Raw genomic sequence first — 17563 nt, 5'->3', positions numbered from 1 at the left:
GACCACAACAGCACTCTTCCTTGAGGCCGCCTCATTTGGCACATTTCGACCAGTCTTGGGAGATTTGATTTTTGACAAGGAAAATGAATTCCAAATTGAAACATTCTGGTTGGGTTGGAAATTAGACTCAAACACCTTTCCAATGAGCTATGATGCACTCAATTTGGACACCAAGAAGGCCTCCAAAAGTCACCTGGAAAAGAGCGTGACGCACAGGAGGAGGAGTGCGACGGTTTTATAAATATTTTCACTCCATATGGTCAGTTATACAAGTGTCAAAGGAAGGCAAAGGGTCACCCAAGCCATTTTTCATGTTTGTGGAGCTGCACCTGTAGCTGATGTTTGGCTCTCCACCTTCATTTTGTGACCCTTGGGTGTTCTATCTCTTCATGGCACATTCTATATATTGTATGCAAACCATTTGCAAAGGGAATTGGAGGGAATTGGTTGGTTGGCTTGTAACTTCTTGGGGACTATGGGAAAGAAACTTTACAATGTATATTTTTACAGAGAATTAATGAGAGACAACAGCTCTATTTCATGAGATTCATGTGGTTGTGAGTGTAGCAAGTGTGTCTCTTATGTTTCATATGTATCTTGTTATGTTTCATAGTTCATTTCATATTCATTTCTAGTGAAGTTTTTCGAGTGAGATTAGGTAGAATTCAATTTTATTGCTCTACCTATGGGAAAATTTCATGTACATTGTTCATTATTCTGTTGAAAAGGATTCATGTTGGCCATTCCCTTTTCACCTTCTTAATCAATCTCTCCATTCCGCCATATCTTAAAACTAAATTGCTATGCTTTCCGCCTACCTTGCCTCACGAAATAATCTATGCCTTTATGTTAAGTTCTCTGTTCATTGAGGTCCAGTGGTCCCATAACATCCCAAAAACAAATTCATTCATAAAAATCACTCCTTATATTCATTTTCACTTACTAGCCTAAGACGAATATTTCATTATAAGTCATCTCAGGCCATTTCATTTACTTATTCACTGAGTGTAACTCGGAGAGAGCCCTCTCCTGTTCTCGTAGGGCTAGCTACGAGGCTGAGCTTGGTTTGATGTTGCCTTGAACCTCGCCTTCCTTCAGCCTAAAGTAGATTCAAGTGCTAATAGGCCGGATAAATTTTCCTTGCGGACAAGGCCAATCTCCCTAGTATCTAAAGATATCTAGCAACAAGCAGAACAAGCAAATTTACTTTTCTCTAAACATATTGTGATTCATAATAAAAACTATAGAGGTGTTAGACCCTACCTTAAGTCCAACGCTAGTTTGTAGCAGCCAACCTTCAACCATTCAAAAGAGTTTCCTTTCGAGAATCTGCAAACACAAACAAGCACACATCAAATAACACCTGCATAGCTAATATCATAAAACATGTTCATTATGGTGATCAACGAGTCCATAAAATAAACCATAAAACATAGCTTATTGAGAAAAATAAACTTGATTGTATTAACTTTGAAATAGAAGAACTTTACAACCTTTGGTGCCTTGATGCTATACAAGCTCTTCCTAGGGTCCAAACAGGAATCTCATCTACTTTGACAAGACTCACACTCTTCCCAATCAGATCAAAAGGGTATGTAATCTCTCCTCTCAAAAGCTCAATTAGGAAGACTAAGTTTCAGCAGCATTTCACCTCAAAAATATTTAGCTTTCAACCTCCCCAGTAACCAACCTAATGCCTCATTTTATAGAGCAAAGGAAGGAAGTTACAGGTCCACCTATGAAGGGATAGAGTCCTCCTTCAAAGGGATAAGCTCCTCACATCAAGGGGTTAGCTCCTTAAGGTATGGGATGCATGAACTTTAAAGGAGCGAACTTGCCACCTCAAGATTCCCTCTAGAAGCTTCCAAAAATGACTCAAAGTGAGTTTTTAAGAATGTACTTGTGCCTTTTTTACTTTTATAGGGGTCTGCACCCATTACACAGAGACAGAGCGATCAGGTGCACAAGGACGATTTATCTGGCCAACAAATTGGTGACTCCGCTGGGGAGGTTGAAAGTTGAATATTTTGATGTGAAATGCTACTGGAATTTAGTCTTCCTAATTGAGCTTTTGAGAGGAGAGATTACATACCTTTTTTATCTCATTGGGAAGAGTGTGAGGCTTTTCAAAGTAGAGGAGATTCCTGTTTGGACCCTGGGAAGAGCTTGTACAGCATCAAGGCACCAAAGGTTGTAAAGTTATTCTATTTCAAAGTTAATACAATCAAGTTAAGAAAGATTCTTCGGCGAAAATCACATGGAATATCATTTGTCGACGCGTTTCGAACCAACTAGTGTGGTTCATTGTCAGGACAAGTTGAAGAAACAGATCCAGCTTAGCATGATAAATAGTTTGAGCAGAGACTCCAACGGCTAAATTAACGGCTAATTTTGACCTTAGGACCCAGGTCAAATTCTTATTTACTATTTTAATGATATTATTATAATTATAATTATTATTATCTTTCTTAAGGAAATAAGTTGAATTAGGTAAAAAGATTGGTTATAAAAAAGGAATCTATTTATTTATTTAAATTAATATATATATATATATATATATATATATATATATATATAATAGGTTATAAAGGTAGGATTAATAATTTTAATGGTTGGTTTGATAATTTATTTATTTATTTATTTTATTCAATTTATTAAATAATTATTATAGGTATTCTACATATATATATTATGATTAAAATCATAAGATGACTAGTATTTTTATTCAATAATAATTCAATGGTTAGTTTATTTTTATGGAAGTTAGTTAAAATAATTTTAAGGTTAAAGATGTACTTATTTATTTATCTAACTTATTTATTAACAAATATATAAATATATATATTCTATGATTAAAGTTAAAATATTCAGTTATTAAGGTGAAAGTTAGGGTTAATGGAATATTTTAATAACCGAATATTTTAACTTTAATCATAGAATATATATATATATTTATATATTTGTTAATAAATAAGTTAGATAAATAAATAAGTACATCTTTAACCTTAAAATTATTTTAACTAACTTCCATAAAAATAAACTAACCATTGAATTATTATTGAATAAAAATACTAGTCATCTTATGATTTTAATCATAATATATATATATGTAGAATACCTATAATAATTATTTAATAAATTGAATAAAATAAATAAATAAATAAATTATCAAACCAACCATTAAAATTATTAATCCTACCTTTATAACCTATTATCTATATATATATATATATATATATATATATATATATATTTAAATAAATAAATAGATTCCCTTTTTATAACCAACCTTTTTACCTAATTCAACTTATTTCCTTAAGAAAGATAATAATAATTATAATTATAATAATATCATTAAAATAGTAAATAAGAATTTGACCTGGGTCCTAAGGTCAAAATTAGTCGTTAATTTAGCCGTTGGAGTCTCTGCTCAAACTATTTATCATGCTAAGCTGGATCTGTTTCTTCAACTTGTCCTGGCGATGAACCACACTAGTTGGTTCGAAACGCGTCGACAAATGATATTCCATGTGATTTTCGCCGAAGAATCTTTCTTAACTTGATATGGATCACAGAAGCCTGAACTCTATTAATACAATCAAGTTTATTTTTCTCAATAAGCTAGGTTTTATGGTTTATTTTAAGGATTCCTTGATCACCATAATGAACATGTTTTATGATATTAGCTATGCATGTGTTATTTGATGTGTGCTTGTTTGTGTTTGCAGATTATCAAAAGGAAACTCTTTCGAACGGTTGAAGGTTGGCTGCTACAAACTAGCGTTGGACTTAAGGTAGGGTCTAACACCTCTATAGTTTTTATTATGAATCGAAATATGTTTAGAGAAAAGTAAATTTGCTTGTTCTGCTTGTTGCTAGATATCTTTAGATATTAGGGAGATCGGCCTTGTCCGCAAGGACGATTTATCCGCAAAACCACAGTAATTTCTGACTGTAACCCTATGATCTATATCTTGACCAAACAATTTCTAGGGGGCAAGTATTCCAAATGGATCGTTATCCTACAGGAATTTTGTTGGGTCCCTATAATACTAGTGATTACCCCATTACTATTGTAGTTATACCCTTATTTATATTGTTGTGCCCCTATTACCCCCATATTGTTATTTCTGTGCCCTATAGAATCCCTCTATTGTTATTTTTGTGGCTTTATATTATTATTGTTAGGTCGGCTGGATTATATTGTGACTCCTTAGACTCCTATATATAGAAAGGAGGTTTTATCATTTGTATCATCGAAGAATTGTTCATTCATGTAATGTAAAGGAGGTTGCCCCCTCGAAGAGGCTGAATTCTAAGGCGTTGATCTATCTTTTCTATCTTTTCTTGAGCTGGTTCCATAACATTTGGTATCAGAGCTTTGGATTCTAGGGTTTCGCTGCTCCAAACAGGTCATCGTGGCATTTTCGCTATAACTTTTTTTCTGTGACGTTTCAGAAGTCGTAAAAAAAACCCATTTGAGAAGAAATCGTGCTGAATCTTGGGTCCGAATTTCAGAGCTTTTCGCGTGATATTTGCGGAGATATGATCTGAGGAAGTTGGTCTTTTTGCAAACTCCTGAATTACACTCAAAACAGGTGACCTGGGGAAAATCGTCATAACTTTCTTTTTGAGCATCAGATTGAAATTTCGTAAGAAGGTACAGAAAGAGGACGGACTGTAGTTTTCGTTTATATATTTTTCAGAGTCAAAGGTTGAAACAGTGATAGGTGGAACTTCATACAATTTCGCTCTACTGAACTAGTCTATAATCAGGTCACTGCGGGAGATTGTGCATAACTCTTTCTTGGAGAATCCAATTTGGATCAGACTAGTGGCATTGGAAAGAGGACACAGAGGGCTACTACAGGTAGCAATGTTAGAACTCAAATATCTGCAATTATAGAGTTACAGCCATTTCAAGTTCGAGGTCCTAAAATCAAGAAAAAGCAAGATGAGGAAGTTTGATGGCAAGGATCCGGTAAATTGGATACTTCAGATGGAGCAATATTTTGATCTACATGGTGTGCCACTATTACAAAAGGTATGTATTGCATCTTCATATTTAGAACCGGATTAATTTTTATGGTATAAAGGGCTTTGTTCTCGTAAAAAACTTGTTACGTGGTCAATTCTCACAGAGGAAATGATAGCACATTATGAGGATACAAAGAGCAACACCTTCTTTAGAGCAACACCACAACAATTGGAAAAAGTAAAAGGGCTTTGTGACATATTTGAAAGTAAAATTATGGCAACAAGGAAGTCTACCCCTCACAACTATAAAGATGGACGTGTTGTTCCTCTTAGCCTTCCACAACCTACAAGGGTTACACCACAACAATTGGAAGAAAAAAGAGAAAAAGGGCTTTGTTACAATTGTGATAGCAAATGTACTAAAGGTCGTAAATGTGCTGAGAAGAAATTATTTTACATAGAGTATGAAGAGGAGGAAGAAAGGGATCAAGAAACATCAAAAGAAGAGGATATATGCCAAGACCCGACCCCAGAGAAAGAAGAAATGAATCAGAACATATCTTGTAAACTATTAGCAATAATGACCACTCCTCAAACTCTCAAGATAGAAGGAAATATCAAGAAGAAAAAGGTGTTGGAAAAGATTGGTACTATGGCATACAAATTGGAGCTTCCTGCAGCTTCTTGATTGCACCCAGTTTTCCATGTTTCATGTTTAGACAAGGTTATAGGCGACAAGCTCCCAGTTCAAACAATATTGCCAGAACTTGACAAGGAAGGAAAAATTATATTGGAACCGGAAGCAGTGACAGAAACAAGAACTCGACAGCTACGAAATCGATCAATTTCAGAGTATCTTATCAAGTGGAAGAACTTATCCGCTGAAGATTCCACATGGGAGGATGAGAATTTTATGCAGAAGTATCCAGAACTGCTCAAGCGTTGAGGACAACACTTTTTTGAAGGAGAGGGGCATGTTGGGTCCCTATAATACTAGTGATTACCCCATTACTATTGTAGTTATACCCTTATTTATATTGTTGTGCCCCTATTACCCCCATATTGTTATTTATGTGCCCTATAGAATCTCTCTATTGTTATTTTTGTGGCTTTATATTATTATTGTTAGGTTGGCTGGATTATATTGTGACTCCTTAGACTCCTATATATAGAAAGGAGGTTTTATCATTTGTATCATCGAAGAATTGTTCATTCATGTAATGTAAAGGAGGTTGCCCCCTCGAAGAGGCTGAATTCTAAAGCGTTGATCTATCTTTTCTATCTTTTCTTGAGCTGGTTCCATAACAAATTTGACTTGGAATTTGAAAAATCTAAGGCAAAGAAGTCTTTGGTTTTTGCGGAACTGATGTGTGATTTCTCGCGTACTGATACTGAAACTGTGGCAGGAGAACCCATTGCAGATGAATCCTTGTTTCTTATCAGTAATCTTGGTCCATGGTATGGAGATATAATTTTTTATCTCCAAACCCAATCTTTTCGACTGGAAATCTCATGATCTCAACGAAAGAAAATACGTTTCCAATCCCAACAATACAATATTATTGGAGATACACTCTATCGTCGTGGGGCGGATTCTATTTTCCGACGTTGTCTAACTCATGAAGAACCTGACAAGGTTCTGAATGAGTGTCACTCTGGAGCATGTGGCAGTCATATGTCTAGGTATGCCACAGCACAAAAGATATTGTGCTCTAGTTATTTATGGCCATCCTTATGTAAAGATTGTATCTATGCAATCCGGAAATGCCACAATTGCCAAATTTTTTATCGTAAGATGCGTGCTCCACCTTCTCCTCTCCATGCTATAATTGTCGTCGGTCCTTTTGCAAAGTGGGGTATCGACTTTATTACATGTAACCCTCACTCGGCCGGGGGGCATGCGTATATCATCCTTGCGGTAGATTATTTTACTAAGTGGGCCGAGGCGATGCCTACATTTTTGGCAGACGGAAAAACTGCTGCAACTTTCGTTTTCAATCATATAATTACTAGATTCGGTGTTCCTCAAGCTATTATTACTAATCATGGGATTCATTTTCGAAACATCATGATGACTAAACTGACAGATCAACTTGGCCTACGTCACGATAGTTCTACTCCATATTACCCATAGGCTAATGGTCTGGTTGAAGCCATCAATAAAGTTCTAGTCACTATGATCTGACGAATCATTAGTATTCATAGGTTGAATTGGCAAAACATATTATTTTCAGCACTTTGGGCATATCGAACCTCAGTAAAAACATCAACTGGTTTCACTCCTTTTCAACTGGTTTACGGTTTGGAAGCAGTGTTACCTATTGAATGCAAAATTCTGTCATTGCAAATAGCCATATAATTACTCCCAGCCACTTCCGAAGAGGAGAAACGTTTGTTGTACTTAACTCAGCTAGATGAGAATCGATGTGATGCTGCTTTAGCAATCGAAACTCATGCCAAACGAATAAAAGCTCAATACAATCGAAATGTTACACCTCGTAATTTTTCAGAAGGAGACCATGTCTTACTATACGATCAAGAAAACAATAAGCTAGGGGCTGGAAAATTTGTACCTATGTGGCATGGTCCTTATATTGTTAAGCAAAAGCTGGCAAAAGGGGCCTATGAATTGGAATATTTTGACGATGTCTCTTTGGGTAAACCTAGAAATGGGCTTTATCTGAAAATATATTATGCGTAAATTTTGGTGTGGAGATTTTCGTTAGATTAGTTTTCTTTCTAGCTGGTGTGTTTTAGATTAGAAAAGTGTGCCTAGTTTAGAGAGTGTTTTTATCATTATTCCTGCTTATCTTGGTTTTACTCTTGATATTGCAGATGTCGACGTCTCCTCAAACATATATTGGTTTTGCTAATGGTGCTTGTCGTAGTACAAGGAACATTTCTTCCGTAGCTTGGGTTATCTATTCACCCTCTGATGAGTTAGTATCTATGCATGAGGTAAGCCTCAGTCAAACAACGAATAACATTGCAGAGTATAGTGTAGTGATTGAGTTATTATCTGAATCCATCTCTTTTGGGATTCAGATTTTGATTGTTAGGTTAGATTCTGAACTCGTTGTATTGCAACTTAACAGGGTTTATGCCATTTGAAATCCAGTGTTATTAAGATTATTCTTGAGAGTTCGTCTCTTGGAATGTGAATTTGATTACATTGAATATCAGCATATTCCAAGATATTTAAATACATTAGCAGATGCAGTTGCTTCTCGAATGTTAAATAGACATTTGCAATAATCAAAACAGTAAACTTAAAAAACATTCCATAACATGTTGCACAAGATAGCCAGTAATAGTGATATATCATAGCATAGAAGTGTGTCAAATATATATCGTCTTCGACCATAGGTTGGAAAACACCTTATGATCGGCAAAAATGATAGTACAAAAGGCAAAAATGTCATGTGAGTCTACAAAGGTGATCATCCTATCACTGATGATGATCACGATAAGAAACCACTGCTCGGGCCACCCTACAAAGGAACCTCCTAAAAGGTCCTGGGACCCCAATCACGTAACGTTGTAACCTAAGTGGAATATCATCTATGCTAGTCTCTGGAATATCTGTTGTCAAACGCTCTAGATGATTCTCCAATTTGGTCAGGGTCTCTGCTGATTGGTCCTGTGGGGCTGGTACTGCTACAACTGGGTGTCTCTTATTATAGGGCTGGAGAGCGGTTGGTCGTCGTGGACCCACATTTGCATTTAAAACTTTTTACTATCAGTTTTGGACGATTTAAAAAACAAAACAAAAAATTAGTTAAAAACTTAGAAACTGTTGAAAATGATTTTACCTTAATCATCCCATTTCTCTCCTGATGGAAGAGCCATGTATGGATCACCACGATAATCCATCCCAGCATATGGAAAATCCTGAATCACGAAAAGTTGGTTCCCCAACCAACGAAAATACTCAGGCGGAAATCAAACAACCTCTGAACCCTCCTCAGGATGACGGGCCATAACTGCAACCCAATGCATTATCTTAGGCTCTCGGGGAATTCCAACCTCAACGGAAAGTTGTTGTGGGACCAACATCGGGACCCTCTCTAGACCAAAGCTCACAACTAGGAAACCATATCCAAAGTTTTTTAGTTGTCTGTTCTTTGCTCTAGGTAGTTGGCCTTTTACATTTGCCAACACAGCTTCACACCAGTTGAAGATGGTGCCTCGATAACAGTCTACTGCCATTTTCATTTGGGATCTGGTAGCTACATGTAGTGTTAAGCTTCCACAGAGTCTGGTGACGGTGAACGCGATAACCTTAAGTTCAGGACATGCGATAGTTTTGATATTGATCCGTTTTTCCGTTGTTTGTTCATTGCAAAGCTCCAATCGGAGACTAGTGACAGACTGGCCACCTGCCCTAGTCCCGAAAAGAGATAATTGTTCACCTCTCTTGGGAAAACCAGTCAAGAAGTATATGTCCTCTAGCTCGATTTCGAGCCGGTGGCCACCAATAATGAAATACTGGTCCTGTATGCTCCACCTGTCTACCAGCCATTGCAAGAAGTCTACTTGAGCCCTCATGCCGGGTATGGCCCAAAATTTAAATAGTCTGCATGCTTTTAATGCCCATATTGAAGGTGGATGAATTAATGCGGCTAGGTCCACATCTTCATGCTCCCGTTTCCACCAAATGAGAATTTTGTATATCCTACATTGCAAAAAGGCGGATTATAACATTTTAGTTCAAAAAATTTTGGGCAGAAATGGAGAAATTTGAAGTTTCAAAACCTATTTCGCGGGGTCCGCACCCGTTAGTTAGGGACAGTGCGTAGGTCCACACTCATCCTTAGCGTAAAGTGTGGAGCTCTGACATTTTCCTTTATAAAAAAAGTTGGGGTCCGTAAGGTCCGCATGTTGCACCTGCGGACCCCCGCGAGCAGATTTTTAAACAAAATTTTCCTTAAAAAATCAAATTTAAAGCCCTAAAACGAAATGCAAATGGTTGAAATGCAAGATAAGTATGATGTGGATTAATTGGAGCTGATGGTTTTCGATTCCAATAGGACAGATTTTCTGCAATATTCACAGGAATTTTCTTACCCAAAAGCTCTCACTTCTCACTCTAAAATCAAATGGTAAAAATGAATTTACAAAAGCCCTTTCTATAAGATTTTTTGAATAAATGAATTTTAATTTGTTTATTTTTCACTTTAAAAATGTAACTTTTTGATGCACTTTTATTTATCTTAAATAGGTATGAGTAATGCTTTGACTTTTTGTGCAGAATATTGGATTTTCAGGGATAATTGATCATTTTCAACAAAAAACATTGGAGTCCTCTTTACACTCTTTTCTGACTCGTAAAATATGAAAAGATTGCCGAGTTTTTCTTTTTAAACTCGTTAAAATGGAATTAAAAAGACGGTCCACTTATAGCTCTTTTCTGACTACATAAACGTAAAAAGATTACCGGACTTTTGTTGTTTCAAGTTCGATATTGGTAATAAAACGACATGTCTTTGATCGCTTTTTTACTTTTTCAGATCAGGGCCACTAATTATGAAAAATAATCCTTGATTGTAATGGTCAAGCGGTTCTCTCAAGTATTATTTTATACTTTTTCGCGCTTGGGAGACACAAATTTACGAAAAAGGACACCCATGGAGTTTTCTTAAGTTTTTTTTCTGACTCCCTAAAATTGAAAAGCACTGAGTTTCTCCTATACTGGACTCGTTAAAATTTAACAGTAAAGGACATGTTCAATTTTTAAACAGGAACGAACCACTCCTTCTTAGGGTTCGAATTTTAAACTAAGTTGGACTCATCCAAAGGATGAGCTTATAATCAAGCAAATGTTATCCTCCTTAAGCTTGTCAAAAATAAAGAGGTACTTGCCAGAAATGGTGGGGGAAAAGAGAGAAAAATGAACCTGTTTGTTATACCTTGTGTTTTAGAAAAGCACTCAACCACTCTTGAACACGACACTTTTTGTTCACTTGGGTTGGGAAATCCTTTGCCTAACAGTTAATCAAACCATATTGAAAGTCTTCAGCCGGTTTCTGGGTATTAGCTTTAGGTCAATTGTCACCAAACCATCTGCAGTGTCGTTATGTGTTCAAGAGGTCAGTTCAAATAAACCATTCATTTGCAAAATATATGTCATCCATTTTGACCATCCCTGAGTTAGTCCTTGCTACTATATTTCTTCAAAACTTGATCTATGATTTCGTGTTGTGGGCTTGCCTACGACAAATCGCTTTCTATCGACTCCAACTCATTATCTAGAAAGATGATCTAGAAATCGTCAGTACCTAGGAATATGCATGCCTCAATGGCAGGTTTCTCGCCTTTGACGACAAGTTGCATCATTGACCTTCGATCAAAGGATTCTGTGACATGTTCGATATCAACTCATTTATTCACATTTCATGGATTGTACTGAGTACTTTGAGAGCCATTGACATTACTGGTGGTTTCTCTCACACTTGTTAATAGTTCACATCATTGACTGGTAATCAAGTGGTTTCTACCATGTTTGACTTCGACACATTCATTCACATGGATAGAATCATACTAGTTCGGGAAGCAGAAATCAAGACCCTGGATCTAGTTTCCACCATCCAGGCTGCGAGGAATTTTGTTATTCATTATACAGTGGACTATTCATAAACAGATGGTTGTGCCCATACTATGTCTATACTTGTGATGTATTACAAAATCATTCCTGTATCAGAGCAGTTTAGTTAGTTTTCTAGTCAGTTTTGATCTGAGTATGGGAATGCCTACCTCAGTAATGATATGTTCACATATATATATTTTGCATTGAATGTTTTTTACAAGTTCCGACTGGGATATCCACAGATGATCCTTGAAATGATAAAGTACTTCACTCTTCTTACATGAAAGACTACATCTTCATCTATTACAGACTTCGCACTTTAGGGGGAAATCCTTTGCACTAAAAATTGTCACCATGACATTCTGCAATCTGTGTGAGTCTATCACCACTCATACTTTCCTCCTTTGCAAGTCTTAAGCCTTAGTTCTTCATATCAAGCCTTGAAAATAAGAGAAAGCCCTCAAAAGTCTATAAAACTCTGGTTCCGCACTTTCTCTTAGCATTACCTGCGGTCCCGCACCTAATGGTCATGTCCCCTACGCACCTGACTGCTCTGTCTCTGTGTAATGGGTGTGGACCCCTGTAAAAGTCAAAAAGTCACAAGTACATTCTTAAAAACTCAATTTGAGTCATTTCTAGAAGCTTCTAGAGGGAATCTTGAGGTGGCAAGTTCGCTCCTTTAAGGTTCATGCATCCCATACCTTAAGGAGCTAACCCCTTGATGTGAGGAGCTTATCCCTTTGAAGGAGGACTCTATCCCTTCATAGGTGGACCTGTAACTTCCTTCCTCTGCACTATAAAATGAGGCATTGGGCTGGTTACTGGGGAGGTTGAAAGCTGAATATTTTTGAGGTGAAATGTTGTTGGAACTTAGTCTTCCTAATTGAGCTTGTGAGGAGAGATTACATACCTTTTTGATCTCATTGGGAAGAGTGTGAGGCTTGTCAAAGTAGAGGAGATTCTTGTTTGGACCCTAGGAAGAGCTTGTATAGCATCAAGGCATAAAAGGTTGTAAAGTTCTTCTATTTCAAAGTTAATACAATCAAGTTTATTTTTCTCAATAAGCTATGTTTTATGGTTTATTTTATGGACTCCTTGATCACCATAGTGAACATGTTTTATGATATTAGCTATGTAGGTGTTATCTGATGTGTGCTTGTTCGTGTTTGTAGATTCTTAAAAGGAAACTCTTTCAGATGGTTGAAGGTTGGCTACTACAAATTAGCGTTCGACTTAAGGTAGGGTCTAACACCTCTATAGTTTTTATTATGAATCGCAATATGTTTAGAGAAAAGTAGATTTGATTGTTCTACTTGTTGCTAGATATCTTTAGATACTAGGAAGATCGGCCTTGTCTGCAAGGATGATTTATCTGGCCAATAAAAGAGCAGAGTTTTTAGTTGATAGAGGAAATAACAGTCCGAAACTTTCATGACAAATGCATCATACTGATTCAGGTTGGATGTTTTTTTTTTTTTTTTTTTTTTTTTTTTTTTTTGTTGGAGGAACAACACTAGAGAGAATTGTTTCCTGTAGAACATTCCAAAGGTTCAGGATTGAGATTGAGTTGAATTCCTTTCTTGTTGAGAGGGAGTGTTGAAAATAGAAACAAGAAATGATAAAAATAGAATCTAGTATATTCCAATTTTAATCTATCCTTGAATTAAAATTGTGAATTAAAATTCGAATTTAGTCTCACCAGCTGCTTGAAAAGTAATTAATTAATTTATCTTGAGTTGATTAGTTGGAGAAATTCAAGTTAGAAGTCTTTCGGAGTTCATGCGATAGTTATCCCTTAATTAAGGAGATCGTCCCTTAATTAAGGAGATAAGATTGAGTTGTATTTGAGTAGTAATTAGTTAGCTCAGTTTACTAAGTTAAGTCCAGTTAAATTAGTTCCAAACTGTTTGAGGAACTAATTGCGAGTTCAGTCGGTTAATGCATGCATGCATCCAACTAGTGTACTCTAGATAACTAAATATTCTCTCATCAGAAACTCATGCATGTCTATTCAGCCAGCTGAGCTAAATGTCAAGGACAGGTTACTATTAGTTGCATGAGTTTTCCTATAAAGGAAACTCATCCATTCATAAGGAACAAGGTTCCTTGAGGATTGCGTAGTTTTACAAAGTGTGAGATCAGTGTGAGAGATCATTGTTACACTTGGTAACAGCAGGATCACCCAGGAGAAATTGTGCAAGGAAATAGGAGGCTTGGAGGGCAGAGGAGAAGGCTTGTGAGAAATTTTGTTTGCCTGTGAGCATCCAGGAGGATTATGCTGAGGGCTGGCTAGATGTGAGAGCTAAGGCTTTGTGTAATCTTGATGTATTTCCACCTTGTATGATAATACGGATAGTGGGGTTTTTAGCTAAGGCTTTCCCCTGAGTATTCTTTTGTGTTTCAAGTGCTTTGATTCTTCTCTGGTTATATGTGTTCTGATTGATCTTACTCAAATATTTTAAGCTTTCGTAAGTTTGATAGTAGAAGTAGTTTAAAGTATTTTGCTTTAGTTATATTGCATTCTTAGGTTAATCTACAGTAAGAATTTCTATAAGTGTGAGGATGAGTGGTTTTTAGAGGGGGGCATGAGTGGTAAGTGGTAAGTTGTTGGGTCCCTATAATACTAGTGATTACCCCATTACTATTGTAGTTATATCCCTTATTTATATTGTTGTGCCCCTATTACCCCCATATTGTTATTTCTGTGCCCCATAGAATCCCTCTATTGTTATTTTTGTGGCTTTATATTATTATTGTTAGGTCGGCTGGATTATATTGTGACTCCTTAGACTCCTATATATAGAAAGGAGGTTTTGTCATTTGTATCATCCAAGAATTGTTCATTTATGTAATGTAAAGGAGGTTTCCCCCTCGAAGAGGCTGAATTCTAAGGCGTTGATCTATCTTTTCTATCTTTTCTTGAGCTGGTTTCATAACATTTGGTATCAGAGCTTTGGATTCTAGGGTTTCGCTGCTCCAAACAGGTCATCGTGGCATTTTCGCTATAACTTTTTTCTGTGACGTTTCAGAAGTCACAAAAAAAACCCATTTGAGAAGAAATCGCGCTGAACCTTGGGTCCAAATTTCAGAGCTTTTCGCGCGATATTTGCGGAGATATGATCTGAGGAAGTTGGTCTTTTTGCAGACTCCTGAATTACATTCAAAACAGGTGACCTGGGGAAAATCGTCATAACTTTCTCTCTGGGGATCGGATTGAAATTTCGTAAGAAGGTACAGAAAGAGGACGGACTGTAGTTTTTTGTGTGTGTGTTTCAGATTCAAAGGTTGAAACAGTGACTCGTGGCACGTCGTACAAGTTCTCTCTACTGAACCAGTCTAAAAGCAAGTCACTGTGGGAGATTTCACATAACTCTTCCTTGGAGAATCCAATTTGGCTCAGACTTGTGGCATTGGAAAGAGGATGCAGAAGGCTACTACAGGTAGCAATTTCAGAACTGGATGATCCGAAATTACAGAGATACATCAGATTCAATATCAGGCTTCTATAAAGTGAAAAAAGGTGTGTAGTTTTTTTTTTAAATTTTTATGTAAGCTTGGTTTAACGGAATTCAAAGGGCATAGTAAAGCATTATTATCGGTAACTGATGCCCCGAGGAAAGAAAATGCAAACACCTAGTAAGGAACCTGAAAGCTCTAGCATGACTCATGAAGAAGAGGAAGAAATGCTACATGATATATCAAAATTACAAGAACAAGTGCAACAAATGTCACGCTCACAAAAGCTAACAGAAGCTAAGATAAGTGGTGTGGAATCTAAGATAAATGGCGTGGAATCTAAGATAAAGGGCATGGAAGCTAAGATGGAGGACTCGATGGTAAATTTGAAGATAGATTTGAAGACAGACATGGAAGAATTGAAGAAGTTGCTACAAGAAAGGGTCACTAATGGTGAAAAGGTAGTAAAGGAAACTCATGATGAGAACAAAAGAAATGTTAATCATGATTCCATAGACTCTAATGTTGGATCGAAGACTCACCATGTTCCAAAAATCGATATGAGGAAGTTTGATGGCAAGGATCCCGCCACATGGATATTACAGATGGAGCAATTCTTCGATCTCAATAATGTGCAAAACACACAAAAGGTACGTATGGCAACTTTATATTTGGAACCAAATCAGTTTGTATGGTATCAATGGCTTTGTTCTCGTAAACAATTTATCACTTGGGCAATTTTTACGGAAGAATTGATAGCACATTATGAGGATACAAAAAGCAACACTTTTTTTAGCCAATTGATAAGTCTCAAACAAAAGGGTTCAATAATGGAGCACATTGAGGAGTTCCAAAAATTGAACATAAGGGTAAAAGATATTCCAGAGGAGCATAGGATTGATGTGTTCATAGGGTCTTTAAAGGATAATATCCAACATGATGTGCGCCTTTGGGAACCTGATTCATTAGAGAAGGCATTCAGGTTAGCAAGAAAAATGGAAAGCAAAATTATGGCAACTAGGAAGCATACCATTCACAACTATAAAGACGGAAGTGTTGTTGCCCTTAGTCTTCCACAACCTACAAGGTTGACACCACAACAATTGGAAGAAAAAAGAGCAAAAGGGCTTTGTTACAATTGTGATAGCAAATACACAAAAGGTCATAAGTGTGCTGAGAAGAAATTATTCTACATAGATTGTGAAGAGGAAGAAGAAAAGGAGCAAGAAAGGTCAAAAGAAGAGGATATATTCCAGGAACAAAGCCTAGATGAAGAACAAATAAATCCGACCATATCTTGTAATGCATTGGCGGGAATTACCACTCCTCAAACCATCAAGATAGAAGGACAAATCAAGAAGAAAAAGGTAATAGTGTTGATTGATTCAGGAAGCACCCACAATTTTATTCATTGTAGGGTAGCAAAAGAATTGAATTGCTTCCTATATCCAGCACCAGAGTGTCAAGTGATGATTGCAAATGGAGGAACAATAAATTGTTCTGGAAAGTGCCATAATATCAAGCTATCCATGGGAGAATATGTATTGACTAGCCCAATGCTTTCCATTCCAATGGGAGGTGCTGATGTTGTACTAGGAGTCCAATGGCTACAATCCTTGGGTACAATAGCTTTTAATTTTCAAGAACTTTTCATGAAATTTTCTGTGGAAGGAAAGGAAGTTGAATTAAGGGGTATTGCAGGGAAACCAGGAAAGATAATCAGCTCTAATGGCATGACAAAGCTTCTAAAAAAGGAGCAAAGAGGTGTAATTGCACAATTATGTTCGCTAGATGTTTCCACATTGGAATCATCTATTTCTCCAGATCTCCAAAAAGTCCTGGACAATCATTCCAAGGTATTTGAGACTCCCAAAGGTCTCCCACCTATGCGTGATCATGATCATGCTATTCATCTGATTCCAGGAAGTGTTCCTCCAAACATCAGGCCGTACAGATATCCCTATGTCCAAAAAAGTGAAATTGAACGTATGGTTGCAGAAATGCTAGAGGCTGGTATAATTCAACCGAGTCAAAGTTCTTTCTCAGCTCCAGTAGTATTGGTGCACAAGAAGGATGGATCATGGCGCATGTGTCCAGATTATAGGGAGCTCAACAAGCTCACTATTAAAGATAAGTTCCCCATTCCTGTCATTGATGAATTACTGGATGAATTGCATGGATCAATTTACTTCACCAAGTTGGATCTTCGTTCGGGATATCATCAAATCAGAATGAAGATTGAAGACATTCCGAAAACGGCATTTAGAACTCATGAGGGTCATTATGAATTTTTGGTCATGCCTTTTGGCCTTACCAATGCACCTTCAACATTTCAAGGTTTGATGAATTCAATTTTCAAACCATTCCTTAGAAAATTTGTGTTAGTATTTTTTGATGATATACTAATCTACAGCAAGTCTTGGAAGGATCATGTTGAACATGTTGACAAGGTGCTACAACTATTGGAGGAGAAACAATTATATGCAAAAAGATCCAAATGTTTCTTTGGAGTCCAGGAGGTGGAATATTTGGGTCATATTGTAT

Source organism: Pinus tabuliformis, chromosome 7 (genome assembly GCF_031772625.1).
Source record: "Pinus tabuliformis cultivar Carrire ecotype Pingquan chromosome 7, CPIR1, whole genome shotgun sequence".
NCBI classification, from domain to species: domain Eukaryota; kingdom Viridiplantae; phylum Streptophyta; class Pinopsida; order Pinales; family Pinaceae; genus Pinus; species Pinus tabuliformis.
The sequence above is the reverse complement of the archived record's forward strand: the minus strand, read 5'-3'. Positions refer to the sequence as shown.